Source organism: Heterocephalus glaber, unplaced genomic scaffold, assembly GCF_053883595.1.
Source record: "Heterocephalus glaber isolate CG9 unplaced genomic scaffold, H.glaber_assembly_v1.0 deba00000937, whole genome shotgun sequence".
Lineage (NCBI taxonomy): Eukaryota > Metazoa > Chordata > Mammalia > Rodentia > Bathyergidae > Heterocephalus > Heterocephalus glaber.
This window is the reverse complement of record NW_028258173.1, coordinates 10,677,179-10,700,527: the sequence shown is the minus strand read 5'-3', so window position 1 is coordinate 10,700,527 and position 23,349 is coordinate 10,677,179. Positions and strand designations below refer to the sequence as shown.

The following is a 23,349-nucleotide window of genomic DNA, read 5'->3' as shown; positions in this document are numbered from 1 at the left end:
TAGAAAAAGACACATTACAGCTAATGCCACAGAAACATAAAGGGCCATAAAAGATTTTCATGAACAGTGATATGCCCCCAAATTGGTAACCTCCAAAAATGGATAAATACCCCAAAACATGAAACCTACCAAAACTGAATCATGACTACATAAAAATCTGATGGACTAATGAATAAAAAGATTAAATCAATAACGATAGTCTATTAAAGAAAAGTTCAGTATTTGATGGCTCCACTTTTGACTTCTACCAATCACCTATAGAAGGATAAATGACAGTCTTCTCAAAATACTGTATTCCAAAAATTGAAGAAGAGAGAGAACACATCCAATCACATCGAACAAGGCCAGATGTCATCTGTTTAGTATAGCACTAATTTTTATCCCAATTTTTCTTAGCCCATTCTTTCTATTTCCTTTAGGCCTAATTACTCTTTCTTCTCCTATGAGCTTAGGTTATTATTTTGAGATATCTATTCTTTTCCAAAGTAAATTCTTAGTGCTACACATTTTCATTTAAGTATTTATTCATGTCCATTCTATCACTTTTTCATTTAGCAAAAAAAATCTATTTGAATTTCCTTGAAAATCCAAAGAGGGGCATTTATAAAGTTGCCTGGAAAAGAAGAAAAGTGTTTTATATCTCCTTTAAATTACCATTAGTATTAGTGCTATCATTTTCACCCAAGTCTGGGTTAAAAAAAAATAATAACGTATAAAGTCTGCCTCATCCTTTTCTTCAATTTTTCTGTACTTCTGTACTCTAATTCTACAAATCGAATTTTATAATTTTGAGTTACAATTGAATGCAGCTTCCTATGCCTCCTTCCCCACCCCTTTTACATACATAAACATCCCTAGAATGACACTTATGAACATTGATGATTATTAATTAATGTAGAAAGACTAATGCAATTCATGTTTCAGTAGCCCCAGTGCTCCAATCCAAATAAAACATATCAACAAGGAAAAGAGGAGGGTGACTATTACATTTAGCATCTCCTCTGTCACTTGCATCAGAACGAAGAATGTGGGAAAAGAGACTGGTCCTAGAACTCCAACCCACAGTTGATGAACAGAATGTACTTAATATCATATTATTTGTTGAATCTCTGAGAAATTTATTCTTTCAAGGAAAAATAGAAATGTGGAATTTTCCAGAAACTAAGATTTCAAGATGCAGATTTCCTCGACAGTTAATTCTGCCTCATGGCTCAGGGATTTAGCTCAGTGTTTCCACCGCCTGCCTTGCAAGTGCAAGGTCCCAAGTTCAATCCCAGTACAAAAAAAAAAAAAATTGCCACAAAAGATCAATTTGGCAGATTATTTGTACAAATTTTATTTGGTAAAATTGATTCAGGATACATATTTCCTATCGGAATCTCTTCAAATATAGGTATAAACAGATATACCTCCCTAACACTGCATTAAGAAACTTAAAAATCATGCTATCAAGTGTAGTCTTTCTAAAGTGATCGAGTCATAGAGCTGCTATTTTTTAATCCTCCACATTATCCAAATGTAAAATATGTTTTAAATATTTCAGCAGTAATTGTATAGGCCATGTTCCCATAAACTATGAATCAGTCAAATTTCCACATAAAATTAACCATCACAGGTATCATCAGTTGAGATAGTATGAGAGAAAATCTTCTCTGTGAAGAGAAAATGTCAATTATGGTGATAATTAAGTATTTGACTCTGCAGTGATGAGACATGTAATTTATCCTGCATACATTGGTATTTAAAGAGGTCTATGATTTTGTCTTTCAAAAATATACTTGATATTACATTTAGATTCTTCTAGACCATGTGAACACAGAAGTATATTTTAATTTTATTTTTATGCATACAAAAATTCTTTTTTCTTAGTATAAATTTGCAGTACATAATGAATCCAAGCATTGTGTGTAGTTGATACGCATATATTCATGTAATTCTTTTTATGTTCCACCTCCCAACATTTCTTGGTTCCCTTCCTTTTATTTATACTTTGAGTTTCTCATATAACAGAAACTTTATGATAGTTAAGCTTGTGTGTTAAGCTTATTTCACTTAATATTATGAATTCAAGGTACATCCATTTTCCTACACATGAGTAAAAATTATCCTTCTGTATAGCAGAGTAGTATTCCACTGTGTATAAATACAACATTTTCTTCATCCACTTCTAAGATTTAACTAGTATTTATGAATTGTGCTGTATAAACACGGATATTCATGTGTCATTGTAATATGATGTATTTAACACTTTCAAAAGATATTTAGAAGGAGAACAGCTGGATTAAATGGAATTTATATTTTAAGTTTTTTGTGAAATGTTCATGCTTATTTGTTTCATAGGTGTACTAGTTTCCATTTCTGCCAACAATAAAGAAGGGTTTTTTTTCTCCCTGCAGCCTTCCAATATTAGTTATTATTTGATTTATTGATGATAACCATTTTTCTGATGTAATATAGGATCTCAGAGTTGTTTTAAATTGAATTTCTCTAATAACAGTGATGTTGAACATTTTTTCATGTATTTATTTTGTCCATTTGTACTTCTGAAAAGAATCTATTTCAGTTGAACATGTTTTAATTTTGGCTTTTATTTGGGGGGTCTAATATTTTTAATTGTTCATACATTCTAGATCTTAATCCTCTGTCTATAATGTAAGTTGCAAATGTTTCCTATTCTATAGGCTGTCTCTTCACTCCTTTGTTTCCATTGCTGGGGAGAAGTTTTTTTTTTTAATTTGATGATTCTTGATATTATTACTTGTGCAATTGAGATTTTGCTCAGAAAGTCCTTGCCTATGACAATGATTTAAAGAGATTTGCCTACCTTATCTTCTAGCAGCTTGTTTCTGTTTCAACATGTAGACCTTTGAACCATTTTGATCTTAGTTATTATGTGGTAAGAGACACAAAATCGAAATTAGCTTCAATTTTCTGTATGTGGATAGCCAGCTTTCTTAGCACCATTAAATAATCAGGATATCTTTCCTTCAGTGTGTATCCCCTTTGTTAAAGATCACATGGCTGAATGAGTCTGAGGTTGCTTCTCCAATTTTGATTCTCTTCCATTGGTCCACACATCTGTTTTGTGACAGTACCATACTCTTACTATTACTGAGGCTTTTTAAAATAACTTGAAGTCTGGGATTGTGATACCTACTGTTTTGTTCTTATTGCCCAGGATTGTTTTTGCTATTCTGGCTCTCTTCCAGTCCCATATGAATATTAGGATTTTTTTTCTGTTTTTTTTTTTTTTAAGGAATATTGTTGATATTTTGATTGGGATTGCAATAAATCTGTGTATCAGTTTTGGGAGAATGGCCATATTGTCACTATTGGCTCTGCCTGTCCAGGAATGGGGGAGATCCTTCCATTTTCTGATATCCTCTTTGATCTCCTTTTTCAGAGTTGCATAGTTTTGTTTTAAAGGTCTTTCTTTTTTTTTTTTTTTTGGTACTGGCCGTTGAGCTGAGGTCCTTGTGCTTACGCAGTGAAACCTCTGAGCTAAATCCCCAGCCCATTAGAGGTCTTTCATTTCCTTGGTTAGGATAAGTCTTAACTGTTGAATTTTTCTCGATACTATTGAGAATGGTATTTATAGGCATACAAGGATGCTATTAATTTTTTTGTGTTGGTTATGTATCATGATGCATTGCTTAATTTGGTCATTAATGCTAGAAATCTTTTTGGTGGAGTTCTTTGGATCTTTTATGTAAAGAATTATGTCATCTGCAAATAATGATAATTTGATTGCTTCTTTTCCTATACACATCCCTATTATTTATTTTCCATACATAATTGTTCTGGCTAATATTTTGAGTACTATTCTGAATATAAATGGTGACACTAGATATCTTTATATTTCTCTTGATTTGAGAGGGAAAAGTTTCACTTTTTCCCTATTTAATATTATGCTGTCTATTGGTTTATCAAAAATGTTTTTTATCAAATTGAGATAGGTCCTTCTATACTCATTTTCTTCAGGTTTATTATCATGAATGGTTGTTGGATTTTATCAAAAGCTATTTCTCCCCCTATAGATATGATCATGTGCTTTTGTCCATTCTTCTGTTTATGTGTTGTGTTACATGTATCAATTGGTCAGTCTTAAGCTATTCTCTCATCCCTGGGATGTAATCTACTTGGTTATGATGTATGACTATTTTTATGATTTGTTTCATTCTATGTGCCAATATCTTGTTGAGATTTTTGATTCTACTTTCATTTAGGTGCCCCCCCCCCCAGTTGGATCCTTGTCTGGTTTTGGAATCAGGATAATGTAAGCTTCCATGAATGAGTTTGGAAGATCTCCTTTTTCAATTTCATTTAAGAGATTGTGGGGTATTGGCATTATATCCTCCCTAAAGGTCTTATAGATTTCAGTGGTAAATCCATCTGGCCCTGGACTTTTCATAGTTGGTAGGCTTTTTTATTAGTGTCTCAATTTTATTCCCTGTTATTGGGCGGCTCAGTGTTTTCATGTCTTCTCAGTTCAGTTTTGATGCTTTATAAGTGTCTAGAAATGTGTCCATTTCTTAAGAATTTTTGAGTATTTTTTAAATGAAGCACTTTCCTTATAATTGGAAATGTCAAGGTTAGTGATGAGCAAGAATATGGAATCAGAAATAAGTAAAAAATACCAAACAAACTAATGAAATACAAAATTGATTTTAAAGTTATTTCTACTTAATTTAAGGAGAAACATGTTATAATAAATATATTATTTTGGTCACTTTAATCTATAAATGAATGTGTGACTTTATAAAAAATATAATTAAAATATATTTAGTAAAACTGAAGCAGAAATAATGTAACCTTTCCTAGAAGTATTTTATATTTTATATAAACTCTTGGGCAATATAAACACCTATAAACCAAAAATTATGTACACCCAAAAGATAATACCAAAAAATATTAGAGAGTTGTAGGATTAAATCTTCGAATCTCCTTTTCTACAAACTTACACTGCCTTCACTTTCATGAGACCAGAGTCATGACCACATGAGTATAATGTGGCTCTGCATTTAACAACAGCTCATTTTCCTGAGTTGGGAATTAATTCAATTTGGGCAATGAGAACTTTCTTTCCAGTATTTTTGGAATCAAACCAAAATCATCAATGGGTTTTTCTCCAAAATGAGGACCTTCCAAAGGATGAGGTATTGTATTGTACAGTATTAGTCTAGAGACCAAGTTCTCTAGAGAAATTGATGTATTTTGACTTATAGGAGAGAGAGAGAGAGAGAGAGAGAGAGAGAGAGAGAGAGAGAGAGAGAGAGAGAGAATGTGTTCATGTATTAACAAAGGCTGCTGAATTCTTGAATCTGCAGATGGCAAGCTGGAGACCCAGGGCAGCTTATGGTATAGTTCTTGTCTAAGACATAGTCTGAATCCCATTGCAAGAAATCAGTGTCCTAGTTCAAGGACAGTCATGCAGAGAAAACAAATTCACCTCCACTCTAATTTTCTGTTCTATTAAAATTTCCCTTGATTGGAAGAAACCTGCCCATGTCAGGAAAGACAAACTACTTTCCTCAGTCGATGAATTCAAAGGGTAATCTCATTCAGAAACATGTTAAAAACATATCCAGAATAATGTCTAGTCAAATATCTAGGCCTTTGTTACCCAGAAGATTAACTCTGACCAGTTGCATCCCTTAACGACTTGCCAGTGTGTCCAACAATGTACTTTGCCAGGCCAACACTGAGTGAAGAATTGGCGTGGACCACATGAAAACATAATATAGTTAATGTATATAAATAACAAAATTTCCCTTTGGTTTGATTTTCAAAAAGAGGGGCAAGCAGGCTGCAGGCTGCAGGATGGACATGCAGGTGAGGGAGAAAAGTATTCTATAGTGAGGTTAAAGGATGAAATTGTCATATCTCATAGACTCAAGCATTAACAATGCAAAAGAAACCCTGAGGATACACATAACCATGTGCCAACTTTTGTTGTATTGGGTATTAAACCCAGGGTCTTTGCCCTCAGCTACAGCCCCAGCCATTTTTGTTTGTTTGCTTGTTTGTTTTATTCTGAGATAGAGTATCACTAAGTTGCCAAGTTGCTCAGGCTGGCCTCAAACTTGCAATTCTTCTGCCTCGGCTTTTCAGAGTATTGGGAATGTGTCTCACCACGTTAGGGTCTTACAGTGTTCAAATTGAACCTTTAATTATGTCAAGTAGCTAAAATTATGACAAATAATTTCATGTGTTCTGATATGTTGGCTCAAATCAGCTGTGTGAATAGTAAAAAAATATGCAGTCTTGCTTCATGTTTTGGTACAGGAATTTAAAGTTTCAAGATTTTTTTAAAAATCTTCTATTTTTTGGTATATTTGCAACTATATTTCCTTCAGTATACATTCTTTATGAATTTTCAAGATGAGTAGAGTTGTAGTCAGTCAACTCAAAGACACATTGATCATGTCTCTTTATTAGACTTTTATAAGACCTATCTTCCCAGAGAAAAATATTCCTAACTTCACAATCTTGCCTTGTTCATGTCATCACTTTCTGTCAGTGCATACATGTGTGAACAACTGTTTTCCAGGATGTCTAACACAAAAAGAAAAATTATATTAGAAATTTTTAAAGAACACCATGAGAACGTGGTGAGAATTGCAACTCGTTCTATTGAACTAGATATTGATGCATAAGTTTCAAACAACGAAGTCAAATGTCCCACTAGTTGTGTTTGTTTTTGTTTTCATGATATAAGAAAAGTATAAATAAAGAAGTTTTGCTACTTGTACACACTATTATATATGTCATATGTAACTCAAGATAATTCAGGGTGGCTCAGCCAAGTCAGACAGTTGAACACCTATGGTTCACTAAAGCATTTGAATCAATTGATAATAATATAAGCCCCCTATTTTATCCCAGTATGTATGGCTTTTAACACATAGAAAAATGTTGTATTTCCCAAATAATAAAATTATTTTAACATAAAAAGATATCTAAATGCCATATATACACACAGAAATATAAATTATGTATACCCATATGACTTTTAAAATACGCTTTCACTTCAAAATTACATTTGGGGTCACACTGTCAAAATAAAGTAACTATTGATTTATGACTCAATAAGAGGCTGATCCCTTCTTACAATAGAAGTGTTATTTATGTTGTTCCTGTTAAGACAGGAAAGTTTCTCCTTGGAGAAGCAAGCCATTGATTTCCCGTTGGGGGGTCTTAAAAGTGATTCTGTATTTCACAAGCTCAAAAGAAGGTCCCTGTGAACTCTGCTTTATGCATCCTGTGCTTATCTTCTCTTCAAAAGCACTCCTTCCCTCCGTGATTTGTGCCCATGAATCTTTCCTTGACCTCTTCAACCCGGTGATTTTGCACTGCTGACAACTAAGTGAACCAACTTCCCATTCAACAATGGATGAGGAAACACAGGATGGAAGCTGACAGCAAGATGCCCAGAATGTGGAAAATTAGGTGAACAACAGTAAAATGCTTGGGAAAGGCTTGAGGGGTAGGCACTGCCAAAGGATTGGAAATATAGAGCAGCCTCCTACAAAACAGAAGATTATAGATCTAAACAAAACATGTTTGTAACCTGCACAATTCCCTGCGTTCCAGATGAAACTAATGCATCAGATTGCTCCGGCTGATCTGTTGTGTTATTCCTGAGAAAAGAAGAACAAAGTTTAACATTCTCAGATACATAGCTATTTTATTAGAGTGGGGGAAATTTCAGTGCATGGAATCATAAATGTGGACTATTAATTAGTTTTGATTAATTAATCAACTAGAAAGCTTCTACTGATCACATTTCTTAGTGGCTTATAACAGCTGCCACTCATCTTCTTATTCATGGTTGAATTGTCTATGACTCCTTGACTTGGCTGACATCAGCTTGACTCCATGTTAGCTGGGTTCAAGCAGACTCCACTGGTTTCCTCGTCTTCCTTGGACCAGTAACATCCTCTTCTCTTGGTGGCTCTGTGGGCACACATGGGCACTCTGAATCCCAAAAGTCTGGGTAGGGCCTCTTTGTATATTTGATGTTTTTTATCTTAGAATTGAGCAAAGCAAGTCTCCTCATCCCATGTCTAATTCTCATAGCAGAGGTCAGGAAAGGTTCTCTGCCCATAAAGGGGGCTCATCGGTGATACTCGTATGTAACAGTTACAAAGGAGTGAAGAACTGATAACAATAATCCAACCCATCATATAAGGTTAACAAGGAGCATTGGCAAATGCTTTGAAGAAAAAACAATACCGTTCCCACACCAATTCTTTGGTGAGATAATAATCAAAGGACACAAAATTTTACCTTGCAAGAGCAATAGGTTCAAGAGATCAGGAAGACCAGCATTCATAACAATATATTATGTGCTTGAAAATTGATAATAAGGGTAGATTTTAATTGTTCTCACCACACACAGAGATAAGTATGTAAAGTAATGCCTATGTTAAATAACTTAAGTTAGCTATTCTGTAATTTAGATATTTATCAATGCATCGTGTTGTACACCATAAATATATTGAAATTTTACCTAATTAAAATAAATTTTCAAAGGTGTTTTAGTAAGTTGTTAATTTGAGCAAAGATGTATAAATAATTCCAGGTTTAAAACTTAGACTGAAACTTACAATGTAGACACACACATACACACACACACACACACACACAAATACACACATGCACATACACTTCTACCCTAGTTTGCTTTATTGTAGGAAATACAAAAAGCTAGACTTTATCTATGTACAAAAATTTACTCTCAAAATTGGATAAAGAGATGAAGGAATAAAAGGAATAGACCAGTTATTCTTTTAGGATGAAGTAGTTTAGGAAAAATTAAATTGAGGAAATCCTGGTAAAATCTTTCTCACATACCCAGCTGGAAAACAATAAAGCTAAGACATGGCCAAGGTATGGCTCTGGATTGATACTCCGGGTGGATTTTCTTCTGTGTATTGGAAGAGAAGCAATTGGAAGAACCCATGGAAGAGATTACACCAAACAAAAAGTCCGAAGTCCAGAGGATAATAAGCTTTTTTCTTGTTCCACCAGAGCTTGTCACTGCTGTCTCAGGCAATAGCACCAGAAAGTGTATCAGAGACAGACATAATCATGGACTGGGAGTGAAGGCAAGCAGAGCAGAGAAGGAGATACTGACAACCCCGGTGAGGCACCTTCCTGAAATGTGCAGAGATAAACCGTCATTGCTGGAAACAAGACCAGTCTTAACACTTTGTGTTGCTGAAGTGGTCATGGAAGTGTATATCTTTTAAAATTAAATTTGTGTCCCTAACAAAAATAAAGCTAAAAAAGAAGGCTTAAATAAGATGTAAAAAGTAAAAATTGTACGGAGTAGAGAGGAATATATAGTAGGACACTGGAATTCCAGAATAGACTGGAAAATGTGGAGCAGAAGTAAAAATAAAAGTGTAATAATATGTAATATGTAAATAAAAGATATGAATCTGAAGAATAAACAGGTGAGCTGTATCCCAGAAAATATTAATTGAAATAGATCCATATATCACATACCACTTTTAAAATATAAGAATACAAATTGTTAAATATATTTATTTTTTTGAACATGAATATAATAAAATAGGTTATCAACAAAGAAAGAAAAATATCAACCTTCTCTCAGTTGCCTCCTCTCAGCATTAAATATAAGAATACAAGATTTTAAAAGAAATGGGTTATTATTAATGCTTTCTATTCCTAAACAATGTACAGTACAAGTGTGATGGCAAGAGAAAGATGTAATTGTGTACTTTCTCTAAAAGCACTAATTGAAAACATTTGCTAACTTAAGTGAAAGATCTCAAAAGTAAGCAGTTTGTGGAAAGCATTATAGGTGGAAAGCACAATTAGTCATTATTCAAACAGCAGAAAAATAGTCATCATAAATGTGATTATAAAACAAAATGCAGCAAACTATCTTAACAATGCATAATATAAAATCACCTTCATAGATGAATTCTAAATTCAAAAAGTGAAAGGCTAGAAAATATAAAAATGTTGAAAAAGGAAGTATTAATAAATTCTACTTTACCATTGACATTGGTAAACAAAAATACTAATTTCAAGTTTTAAAAAAATAAAAGGTGATTATTTGTGTGATTAAAATGATTGTTAAGAACTAAAGGTAAGTAACTAAAACTCATACCAAATAAATGAAAATTAACAAATAAAAAACCATTAGACTGAAAATAACAAAATGCTATAACATAAGGAGCACATTTATGAGTGATGACAATAGATACAAATAAGTTTAAACTCCTCTATTAAAAGAAAAAATAGCTTATAAAGCAAAAATACAATTCAGAAATTTACAAGACAGGAAGCAGCATGGCAATTTGTATTGGTAAAAACTCTCCAAAAATAAATTAACATTGATGGAATAAATGTAGCAAAGGTGAAACAATCAATGATGAAACAAGCTAAGTACCATCTGCCAAACATCAACAGTGAAAAGTGTAGAAAAAATTATATAAAACTGAAAGAATTAGAAGTCCACAAATCATTCCCTACAAGAAAGTAGAGATGACCAAAGTAATGGCTATTGTGTGTGATATTTTAAAACGTTTTCATTCCTCTCCCAATTAGGGTGGAGTTACATGTAGTTGTTTGGACAACTTGAAGTCTGCTCTCCTTTGATCCTTTATTTTTGTGGAAAACCATCAAATCCATAAAATCACATAGGTTAGAATGGGGACAACTAGTCAAATGTAGTCTTCTTATTCCAGTGACACCACCTGCTTTACAATGGTAACCTCAAGCAGACCAGATATAATCTCCTTGTTCTAGTTCTTCAGCAGGAAACACTGACAAGAACAAACAAACCAAAAAACACAACAACAAAAAATCATATGATTAAAGAAAACAATATTTCTAAACCATTCCAAATGAGATATTAAATGCACATGGCCTCTTCATCTTGACTAAAGAAAGCTGAAGGTTAACTCTGGAATGGACAGGGAGGGTTTTAGAAAGATGAACCTCAGGATGGCACACATAAAACTATTCAAGGTTAAGCCACTCATCCATGGCTTCCTACATACCGGGGCGGTTGCCAATCTCCTTTGTTTTCGTGTCAGTGCAGTAAACACATAACATGCTAATACACTTCAACTGTCTTTCTGTTTGTTGGAAAATTATAAAAATAAAATGGTTTCTATCATATCTAAAATTCAGTTTGAATAATACACAGGTCAGAAGAGCAATGAAGACAGGGGCAAAAGGATTGTCAAATATTGTAGACCTACAGTAAGTAGAAGTAATAACATCTTTATAAATAAAATAGGAATTAAATTTCTCAAGCAGATCCCAAACAGGGTATACAATTTTTCAACATGTACTAAGGATACCCATTCAAGTCCTTCCGAAATGATGGGTTATTCAATTCATAACGGGTGAGTTATTTATGTTTTTTAAAAAAACTACTTTGAGTTTTATTTGAAACCACATTGCAAAATAAATTGTGATAATTTACAAATTATCGCAAAGGAATACAGTACCTCCTTAAAAATTAGAATAAATTATTCATGTGTATTTATTTAGTCTTCACAGGGATTTTTCTATAAAATGAAAAATAGAAATGGTAAAAATTTTTGGAAATATAAAATTTAAAAATTTACATACTTTAAAATATACCATAAAGAAAAATAAATGGTAGGCAGTAAGTTAGGAAAGATATTTCATGAAGTAGGAGAAAAATAAACTTTTGTACAAATGAGTATTTTTACTTAAAATGGAGCATATGTGCTAAATTCTATGAACAGTTATATGTCCTAATTATTCCCCAAATATATCATATTTCCACAAGCACATATCTGAAAGGGCATGAGAATTTTATAAAACACATCATTAAGGTAGTCATGCTTAGAAATGAAAGAGAATAGCAGGATAAATTTTAAAAGTATAGATTATAAGGCATGACAAGTCAAGTTAGAATCTTATTTCATTTACTATTTTTTATGCCAAGAGTATGCTACTCATTTCTTTGATTTTCAAATTAAAATTGTGAAATTTCAATACACAGCTTCCATTTAGTATGCAATAAATACTACTTTTCTTTGCTCCTTTTACCTGATAGGCTTGTAAATCACAAGTTTCTAATTGATATGTTATTATAAAGCTGACTAAACTAGGGTTAACAAATAATCGGATGAGTGTTTAAACAACCAACTTAGTATTTTTTTTTTTTTGATACCGGAGATCGAACTCGGGACCTTGCACTTGTGAGGCAGGCACCAGAACCACTGAGCTAAATCCCTGGCCCCTGTCTAACTTAGTTTTGTAAATAAATTTTTATTAGAATACAGCCACACCCATTTTTTTTTTCATGTTGTCCACAGTTGCTTTCCCTCCATAAGAGCAGAGTTGTATCATGGAATAGACTGGTCTGCCAATCCTAAAATACTATTTGACTCTTTACAGAAAAGCTTTGCTTACTCCTGACTAAACTATATTGCTACTTATCACTTGTGAGAAGAAAATAACCTACCTATAAAATTATACTTAAAAGTTAATGCAAGGTTTTAATCTGGAAGTATATGCATGAATATTCCATATCTGTTTCATTTCATGTTTTGAATCAAAGGACGTTTAAAAATAGCTTATGTATCTAGCATTTGTTTTTATCTTTTCTTCTCTTGGTTTATTTTTTCTTGCTTCCTCTTCACTAACAAATCCAACAAGAGTTCTAAACTGGAAAAGCAGTGAATGTGCCTGCTGTCTTCTCTGGGTAACATCTGATTTCACTACAATAAGAAATACAGTTAAGCAGACGTTCACTTCCTTAGAGGCCCTGGCTAAGGTACAATAAAAATGAACTGACAGCCAGGAGCAAGGGAAGGGAGTACGGACTGAATGTCCTTGCTCTGATTCACCATGTCTTGCGTTAATCCCACCCTAGATGAATATGAATTAATCTACATGCCTTTGGCCCCAGAGTTCAAACTAACATTGTATTGGTATCCTGTCTGTTGTGAAGTTATGACCATTTATTTCCTCTTTTCCTCCAATAAAAAACAAAACAAAACACTAGATTAGGCTTTCTTTTGGATCATTATTATTTTACAAATGAAAAGACACCTTGCTTGTGTCATCCTCATGAGAGGTTCAGATATTCCCATATATCCGCTTGCTCAAATAAGTCTCCAAATATTATAAAAATCTGGTTTTACTTAACTTTTATATTCAAAAGAAAAACCAAGAAACAAAACATGTTTCCATTTCCATTCAGATCACATTTTTTATTTTATTTTTTATCATATGAATTTCTTCTGTTTTATCAAGATTTCTTATTCTTCTGTCATGTTTTTATGATTCAAATAGTCTACTTTTGAGACACTGCTTAACCAGAGAAGCATTTGGGCTTATTTCTTTGTTTTCTAGTTGTCTTTCAGAAGTCAATTGGTCAATGACATCATTTGGTTTTCATGAATATGTTCTTCATTCTATTTGCCTAAAAGAGTCTGAACTAGAATGTTTTCTCATTCTGGATGTGTGTATCCAGACACTGACACTTTCAGTATCTAAGAGATGTACAGGAGTTGGAAGCCAGTGTATGGGATTTTAATTACCAAAACTAGAGTTTAAATCTTGCCTCTCCATCTAAGCACAGACAATCTTACAGCTGTTTTGAGCCTGGATTTCTTCAAATAAATGTATCTAGCCCCAAAGTTTTCATAGGGTAGGCAATTGAAAATTGAGATCTGATATTCAATTTTCAACCCTTTTGTCCTTCAAGTACCATGTGTAAATGTTTATGTTTACTTTCTTTTACAAATACTTCAGAAAGATTATAACTTGAAATACTTTTAGAAACTCTAAAGCCAAGCTATGAAAATTGCACAGTGCAGTGGCAGCAGTAGGATTCTGGCAAAAGCTTGAGGCAGGTCATAAAGCAGTTCCCTTTTCAGAGATCTGGCACTTACTCTAAAATCACATCACAGAAGTAGAAGAAATGTCGAATCATGCACCTCATACAGGATCAGATCAAATACCCAAGAAATGGATAAATTCATGGAGAACCCATACAACATGACTGATACCATATAATGAATAGATAGATTTCAGATCCTGAGTAAAAAAGAGAAAACTAGGATCCGGGGATTTAGCTCAGTGGTTCCGCCACCTGCCTTGCAAATGCAAGGCCTCGAGTTCAATCCCCAGTACCAAAAAAAAGAGGAAACTATCTTAGCCTGACTTCAAAAATGGAAGGAAAGTAAAGTGCAACTAAAAAACAAGCAGAAGAGGTAATTATTGACACTGGAACTGGAAATGAACATGGTGAGAGAATTAATGAACCTAGAAGCTGGTTTGAACAATAAGCACTAAATGATAGAATGACAGATTTGTCAGTCAAGGTACATGGAAAAGGGGGGATCCGTGAATAGCAAACAGCATAGGAAAAGGTGCCTAATGATTTATCAAGGGAATGCAAATTAGAACCCCCAAGTAGACCATAATATCCACTTATTAGAAATAAACAAAACAGAAGGGTAATTTGAGTCATTCATTGGAAAATGAGTGCACCTCGAATCCATAATGGTAAGTAAAATAAATCAGACACACAAGCTGAAAAATCATATAGTTTCTTCTTCTATAGGAGAAATCCAAAGTATGAATAACTCAAAGGGCAAAATAAACGATAGTCAATAGAAATAAGCAGATAGATCTTTGGCAAATGGAAAGGAGACCAAGACATGGGGTGGAGAGCAGGGAGAGAAAGTAAAAACAAATAAGATTTGGTAATGAACCAACCACCTACAATGAATGCATTATGAGGTAGCACAAACATGCACTAATAAAATGAAAAATTAAGTTGAAAATAAAAAAGCAAACAAAACAAAAACCCCACCAAATGCAAAACACCTGAGGAACAAACAAAAATAGATGATGGAGAATCTTGTAGAACAGCTGAAAATTTTGTGAACTGAGGGTGAAAGTGCAAAAGGTTACAGATACTCTGGCAGTTGGGAGGTTTCCATAAACACATGATTATCATGAGACCTGTCGTCTTCCAACCTAAGCATTTACTCAAGAGAAATGAAAACATGTCCATAAAAAAATCATACAATTTTTAAAAAGTTGTGCTATTTCAGGAAACTTTGTCAATGATCATCAGTAACTGGACAACACCTGAGGGCCCATGAAATGATGAATAAATTTTGAAAAGTTATTGTCATTTAGAGTGGACAGTGTACCTACAAGTGCACCTCGCCTTAGTACAATTGTCTTAGGTGTTTTAAATATTTTTTGCCCTATTATTCTATGTTTAAATCTGTATATATGATAATTTACTTTACAAAGTCTTATAAATTAATGAATCTGAAGCTGATAAGATAAAAGGGGGTGGAGGGAAAGAGAAGAAAATGAATTGAAAAGTGTTATGTCCATGTACCAATCCTCTACAATGAATGTAATCATTACACAAACATGTACTAATAAAAGACAAAATAAAATATAAATAAAATTAAAATTAAAATACTACCATGGTACGTACTTACAATTACACTATCCACAATGCAAAGAATGTAACAATACTAGCAGACCTTACATGTATTATATTAAGTGAATGGAAGTAGATTTTAAAAGCTGTAGACTATGTAAATCCAATTATACATCATTGTGGAAAAGGAATAACTTTGACTAGGACAGGAAATATATCAGGATTTGCCAGGAAATATGGGTGAATAGAAGAAATTAACTGTAAAAAGACATAAAGGAATGTATTGGGGCAATTGTTATGTTCTAAATATTTACTATGGTATGCTTGTGACCACATATCTTTGACCAGTGTCATAGATTTATGAACTAGGAAGTATGAATTTATGGTATGAATGTTATATAACAATATCTTATAAAAATTCTAGTGTAGGCTGGGGATTTAGCTCAGTGGTTCCAGCGCCTTCCTCGCAAGCGCAAGGACCCAAGTTCGATCCCCAGTACCAAAAAATAAAAATTCTAGTGTATTCACAGAAAGCTCTTTAAACATTAGGACCTTTCTTTTTTCATAGAATGACTTAGAATAAGATGTGGAATCTCTCTAAACCAATAAATAATTCTTTGCTACCTAAACACATACAAAACTGAATGATAACATAATAATTTGGTTCTTTTGCTTGTTTGATTTTGTTTTTTGAAACACGGTCTTGCTATGTAGTTCAGACTGGCCTTGAACTCACTATGTAGCCCAGGCTGGCTTCAAACTTGAGGAGACCCTCCTGCCTCAGCTTCCTGAGGGCTGGGATTGCAGGCATGGACCCCTATGCCTGGCAATAAGTTGGAGCTACACTATAGAAAGAAAAATGTAAAAGAAAAATTTATATATAAATATATAGTAATACAACATCAAGTTAAAAGTTTGGGTTTTTTTGGTACTGGGGATCGAACTCGTGTCCTTGCCCTTGTGCAGCAGGCAGCAAAAACACTGAGCTAAATCCCTGGCCTTGAAAATTTTGTCACAGACTTTGAAAAAAGATAGATCTACGGAAGAGAATGGACGGTGTGTAAATAGACCTAGTGGTGATTATTAATACTTCACAAATAGCAAGTATGCAGCTTTGGTTGACTTGTGGAAAGTTAGACTACTTAAGTGTATGCTTTGGGAAACTCATTGAAAACCTATTAAAATGAGTCCCTGTACAATTATTACTTTAAAAATCTACACTTTAACATCTTAAAAGCAAAAAAAATGACACAAAAGAATAAAAAAGTAAATGAGTAGCAATATGAACAAATCTCTTGTTATCTACATCATTTAAATTATGAAAACATAATAAAGAAAATACATCTTTACCGATTAGATCTTTTTGGTGATCAATTTAAGAGTGCTTATCAAAAGTTAAAAATAAACACGAATTCTTTAATCTGGTAGGCCCTCTTTTAAAAACTTAGAAGATCATTGACTATATGAACAATATATATCAAAAACAACTTAACAAATTTTACTAATCATGTTACAATATCAGAGGTACCCTAATGTCTAGCAATAGTATAATGAGCCTAGAAAATTATCCTTACGTTCCTAAACCAAAACACTTTTCAAGCATTATAATTTTTTTGTGTTCAAAAATTTATGTGTGTCTGTGCCTAAACTCTTTTGAAGGAAAATAATAACATATTGCCAAAAAAATTTAGGCTGTTGATTTCAGAGTATTATTATAATTTGGATTAATCTCAGTCCTAAAATTTAAACATATTATAAAAAGCTAAAATGAAGAATACCTAACCATGCATATGCATACTCAGGAACTATGGGAAGCTCAAAGTTTAAGATTAGAAAGTGCCTTCTCTGGGCAGATATCAAACATTTGTAGTTTGCACTATGTGCACAGGAAGTTTCTGAAACAAATTTGAAAATTAGTCTAATTATCTGAATATTGAGAGCATTTAAATTTTCATCTGCTTTTTAATTTTCTCAAAATGAGGTGAAGTGTTTTCTTGGGGTCTGGATGGGAAGAGGTTAGTGAGACAGAGAGGTGCTAGTGCTACCAAATGAGGGCAGGTTTTATGGTTAAGAGCATGCGTGTCCAACCAGAGCTCGTGGCCTTAGGTGGCCCAGGACAACTAGTAATGCAGCTCCACAAAATCATAAACTTTAGCCTGAGCAACTTAGTAATTTTTTGAGAGACTGAAAGGGTTAGTGATGTACTTTAGTGGATTCAATACCCAGTAATGGAGGGGGGGAAAAAAGAAAAGCTATTAACATTTGAAGTAATTTATAATATTTTTCATGATTTCATTGTGCAATTCTGGAACCCTACATAGAGGGTTTCGGTGTAGTGCTGACTGGCCCCTGAAGAGAAATCTGCTTATGTCAGACATTATCCATGCTTGTGTGACTTGGAGAATAAACCTCAGCGATTATCAATAAGAGCATTTCAACTTACATGTGTGTGTGCCTGTGAAAGGAGGTATTTATTATTAAGTAGACATGTAAGTTTCCTTATTTAATTACTAATTGTGTTTTTTGTAAAATAACTTGAAGTTAAAATATAAAAAGGAAGTTTTGCTACTTATATACATTGACTATATTATATATTTTATATTTGACCCGAGACAATTCCTCATTGCTCAATGCCAAGGGCTGTGAGCGAATTCTACGCAGGTACGAGTATTCCAACTCAAGGAGCTTCTGCATGGTTTTGGGCCGCTACCAGTTGTTCTTGACTCTCACCAAGGGTATAGTGAAGTTACAGATGAGACTTGAATCAATTCAAACAATGAGTGGGGACCTGGGAAGAAAAGATGATTTGTTAATATTGTGGTTTAGTTTCATCCTTGGTCCATACTTACCTCTCTGTGTTCCCTACCATAGCTGCAAGTCTGTAAAATCATTTGTAGAAATATACTTTGCATTTCTCTTTGTGGGAAGCTTTTGGTCATTGTTTAATCTTAGGCTATAAAGTTATCTGCCACACACACCTCAATATCAGAAATGATCTGTACCATTTATTTTCTGAATGTTTTTATTAAGTTTAGCAAGAAATAAACTATTCTGAGAACCTAGTGTATACCAGGCATCATGTAAAGTCGAAAGAGAGAAGAGCCTACTGCATTGTGCCCATAATGGCTTGTGGCTACTACTAGAACAAACAATAGGCTATGAGATCCCTGAGTTGAATTCTTGAGGTGAAGAAATGGCATTGCAGCCAATTTCTAAATTATGTGTAGGAGTTTTCTAGCTGAAGAAGAGAGAGACAAAAAGTACCCCTTGCTTAAGTCCTAGGGCAGGCTAGGATGTGTAATGAGATAAAATGTCAACAAGCTGGACTGGAACTCCAAGAGATGTGTTGGGTATAGGAAATACTCAAATGAGTGTTAAATCAGCTGAATGAGAAAGGACATCACATTTTATCTGGCTATTTCAGCAGTTAATTTTCTCTAAAATCAAACCAGACTCTCTTACAAATTTTCTCTAAATCAAATAGCAAAAAATAATAAATATCCACATTTAATTGACTAAGTACATGACAATACATTTTCATTCTGATTGAAATTCTATATACGTATTTCCTTGGCCTCTGTTATTGTAAAGTGGCTCTGGCTATAGAACTCTTCTTAAAATCTTTCAGCACTCAACATGTAAGACTCACATGCATTTGTCAAATGCTCTAATGTTTGGTGCAAAAGTGAGATATCTAACTGGTCAGCTTGCTGATCTGTTGATAATTTTACATCCTTGAAGTCAGGTTTTATGATTATATTATGGAGAACTAGCAGTATAATCTGAACACATGAAAACATAGGAGGTACCAGATGATGGAAGTCATTTGATATATCCCCTCTTTCTTTTTTGTTTTTTTGTTCAAGTTGATGGAAAAATGTAAATGAAGGTTTGATTATCAGGATGTTAGCCCAGCCCTAGGGGAAAAGGGTAGTTTTCTTTGTAACTTGGCAGGCCTGGCATGGCCGCTTCTGACATCATGGGTATTTTTAATGAAATATTAATGACTCTGATTTTAATAGGAATTTCAGCACAACCTAAATTAAGCCTTGGAAAAGGGATATGGTCCCGTTAAGAACAGTAAAACCCTAAGCTCCTTTCCTGAAGAGTAGCTGTGAGCAGTTAAAATGACAATCAATTTAACCGGGCCTTATTGCTTTGTAAGTCTCTGAAGTGTGAAGTCCCAGCATGCCTGATGTATTTCATTTTAATTTCCTTTTGGACAGAGCTATGGTTAGTGGGGAACCTCACACACAAAAAGAAAAAAAAAATAAATGTGCAGAAGAGGAGGAAATTATTTAACCCTTTCAAAAAAGTATGCAATATATTTAAGTAAAGAAAAAAATAACCAAGATTGGATTTCTTCCTTTGTTTTTAAAGAACAGATAGATGTGGTAGTAAATAATAATGAAAGATCATATTTATAATTTCCATTTAAGCACCTAAAATGCCATTTTGGCACTTGAGATTTTTACATAAATGTTTTGAAAATAAATGTTCCTTTGTTGTTTCTATGTAGAAAGATAAAAACCATATAATTTGAACTGAAATTAGTTATCCAAATGGTAATTTTTGTGATTTGCTGATAAATTTTTTTGGAACCTTGTACCCAGTGCCTTCACATGAAGCACATCCACAGCCTTTCTTTAAGTTTATTTTTCCACTTGGAGACAGGGTCTTACCAAGTTGCTAAATTACCCTTTCTTGGCTCAAACTTGTAGTTCTCCTGTCTCAGCCTCCCAGAACACTGTGATTACAGGAGTATGCCACCATTCTTCTGATAACTTTCCATTCTAAAAATTAAGTTTCAAGATATGGCTTTTAGAGGAAGATCACTTTTGATGTTTTAAGACTCTGGTCTTGCCAACTTTACCAATATTGGGGGAAATAAAATGCCTCCAATTAAAAATGAAGGATTGTTCTTATATTATAAAATTTTTCTTCATGCCGAATGTGCAGTCACCTGCAGGAGTTTCTGCTGGAATATTTTTGTCCCATAGCAGCCAGGAGAGAAGACAACAATAATATTGAGGAATGAGGAAGAAAGAATGAGATTTGAGAATTAAAAGAGCAAAATCTGACTTTCATTAGCTTTGCCACATGTTTAATAATTTGATATTGTTAGCCTTTTAGTTGTTCTCATTTTTATTTCTTATTCTCTAAGAAAACAGTAGAAATACATAAAGGACAAAGCATTCTTTCATATTTTTGTTTCTACAGATAGCGACTCAATCGAAATAAAACAGTAGCTGTCCACAACGCAAACATTGCTATATGTGGGGTAATTTTACCTAACATAACTTGAAAGGTGGATATATACATTAAAATTACCCACAGGAAGAGTTTCTCCCAAACATTGTTTTAGTTTAAAAAATAGAAGGAACATTAGTCTGGCCAATTTATACAGAATGAAACACACAACCACATTCTTTTAATAAGAATAAAATATAAATAAACTCATAATTTACTGTTCTCGAGCCATTGTATCCGTTACTTTTCTGTTGCTGGGATAAAGTATCCAGCACCTGAAACTCGAAGGAGGAGGGGTTTGTTTTGACTCACTGTTTCAGTTCACAGTCCTGTGGATCCAAGACAGAAACAAGACTGCAGAAGAAACGGGAGTGGAACAGATATTCGACCTGTGAAAACCAAGAAGCAGAGAGAGAAGAGAGGAGCTGGGCACAAAAATACACTTTCCCAAGTCCCACCTCTGGTGACACACCTCTTTGGACCAGCTTCCACCTCTGAACAACACCCCAGCTACTGGCCTTATCAGTAGGTGAATCCACATGTGAATATGGGGCTCCATGATCCAATCACCCTCTAAACAGATAAGACTCTGTGGGACATTCTAGGTTTAAGCAATAACAGGCATCTTTCTGGCAATTTTATTAACCCTGCTTAAAAATATCTAATGATTTCCAAGTGTACTGACCCTGAAGGCTAAATTCCTCCCCTGGATTGGCCCTGAAAGTGTTCCTGGTATCCCTTTCTCTTTCCCTGTTAGTGGGTGTCAAAACACTCAACTCTTGAGTTCTAAAGCGAATGCTATCTGTTGAGCCAGTTCAATGATTGCATATAATTTCTTCTGAGATTCTCATAATGGCTGGATTGAGTAATCATAAGTACGTAGATTAAAACCCTGGCCCTGCTACTTTCAGATGGATGATCACACTTACTTCCCCTGAATTGGGAGTTCCTGTGAAAGGTAGTAGAAGTTGTTTTCCATGAAGAACTTGGAGATACCAGGATGAAATGATGAATTACATGAGAGGTCATGCACAGCCCAAGGGTACTGTTCTTTCTCATTTTTATTGCTTTCTTTTCCATCACTTATTGTCCTTTTGACTTACTCATATGTTTTGTCTGAAGCTTGATTCTTTTCCTTTAGTTGTCCTAGGGGCTGAACTCAGTTTCTTGTGCATGCTTAGGGAAGTGCTCTACTACATTCCCACCCAAGAGCTCAAATCTTGAGCAAGTGAGACAAAGACAGGGATTAAAGGGTTAAAATTAATGTGTAGAAGCATCAGTAAAAGACACTTTCTTTGAGGTATTTGGCCTCCTGCTTCCTCAATGCCTGAAGTAGACTCTGCCTAGGCTATTATCCAAGCTTGGTTCTTGAACCTCCCTTCAATCCTCTCAGCTGCTAATCTACTTGATTCCATTTTGCTTAAGAAAGCCAATACTGGCCAGGTGTAGGGGTGAACACATGTAATTCCAGCACTGGAAGACTGAGGCAGGAGGATCTCTATGGATTCAAGGCCAGCCTATACTACATAGTGAGTTACCTTGTCTCAAAAAAAGAAAACGGATGCACCTTGAGACCATAGTGCTAAATGAATTAAATCAGACACAGAGGTTCAATATCACATAGTTTCTCTTATATGAGAAACCCAGAATGTAAATAATTAAAATAGCCTAATAAAAGAGAAATAGTAGGAAAGAGGGAGGTAGTCTCTATGGAGATGGGACAATCCAGGGAAAGAAGGAGGCGGGGAAAGTGGAGGAAGGGGCTCAAGATGATATTTGTAGGCACACCAGTTGCCCAAAAAGATTGTAATTATTACGTATTACAGACATATACTAATAAATAACCAGAGAGAGAGAGAGAGAGAGAGAGAGAGAGAGAGAGAGAGAGAGCCACCCAGCACTGGTTCTGTTACTTACAAATGAAAGCACACCTGAAATCATGCATCTCAATGTTCTTTCAAGGCAGCACAAGTGACTAATGTAATTTTCTGGTGTCATTCTTTTAAGTAGCTGGATTATTTCCATATAAAAATCGATAGAATGTTCAACCACCCTAAGTACATTTCATATATAAATGTAAGACTCATTGTTAGAGACTCTTCATGTTAGATACCATGATTTGAGAATAAAGCATCATTTCTCTTTCATCATTTCTTAAAAGTTGATTTAACAGTTGTTTTTATTTTAACCTTAAACTGTGACAGGTCCCACTTATGTGTGTGAAGCCTTGTACAATTTGACTTCTGAGTCCTTTTTTAAAATAAGAGCCCTGATTTTTGAAAGCTTTTTTGATTTCTGGCATGACAAAGAGTTCTTGAGGCGTATCTTACATATTTCTTGCTTGCAGGTAATTAACCATTTCTCCAAGGAGGCAGATTTTGCTTGGGACAGTAGTTGAACCTTTAAATGACATCTTTTCCAAATGTATTGCAGCTGATACAGTGGTCCCTCGGTTCATGAACTTAACTGGTATAGATGGGTACCTTTGCATTCCTTCAGGGAAGTTAGCTGCAGTCTTGTCCATCAACCATGCAGAGTTTGCAAATGGAAATAAATTTTGCTGAACACTTCTGTTCTCAAACCAAACTGGTCACAAACAGAAGCATTCACAAACAGAGGTATCACTGTATTTTCAAAAATACACAGGAATATTTTTTTAATTC

The 23,349-nt window shown here is 34.2% G+C and overlaps 1 long non-coding RNA gene across 1 annotated transcript; it reads right to left on the bottom strand.

Moving 5' to 3' along the window:
- Positions 1-7,701: 7,701 nt before the first annotated feature.
- LOC147828772 (uncharacterized) lies at positions 7,702-21,409 on the bottom strand. Its single transcript, XR_015450157.1, has 3 exons — positions 20,999-21,409; positions 18,167-18,224; positions 7,702-7,956 (listed from the first exon to the last, which is right to left on the bottom strand). It is a non-coding gene; the product is annotated as an uncharacterized LOC147828772 (long non-coding RNA).
- Between the last annotated feature and the right edge of the window lie 1,940 nt (positions 21,410-23,349).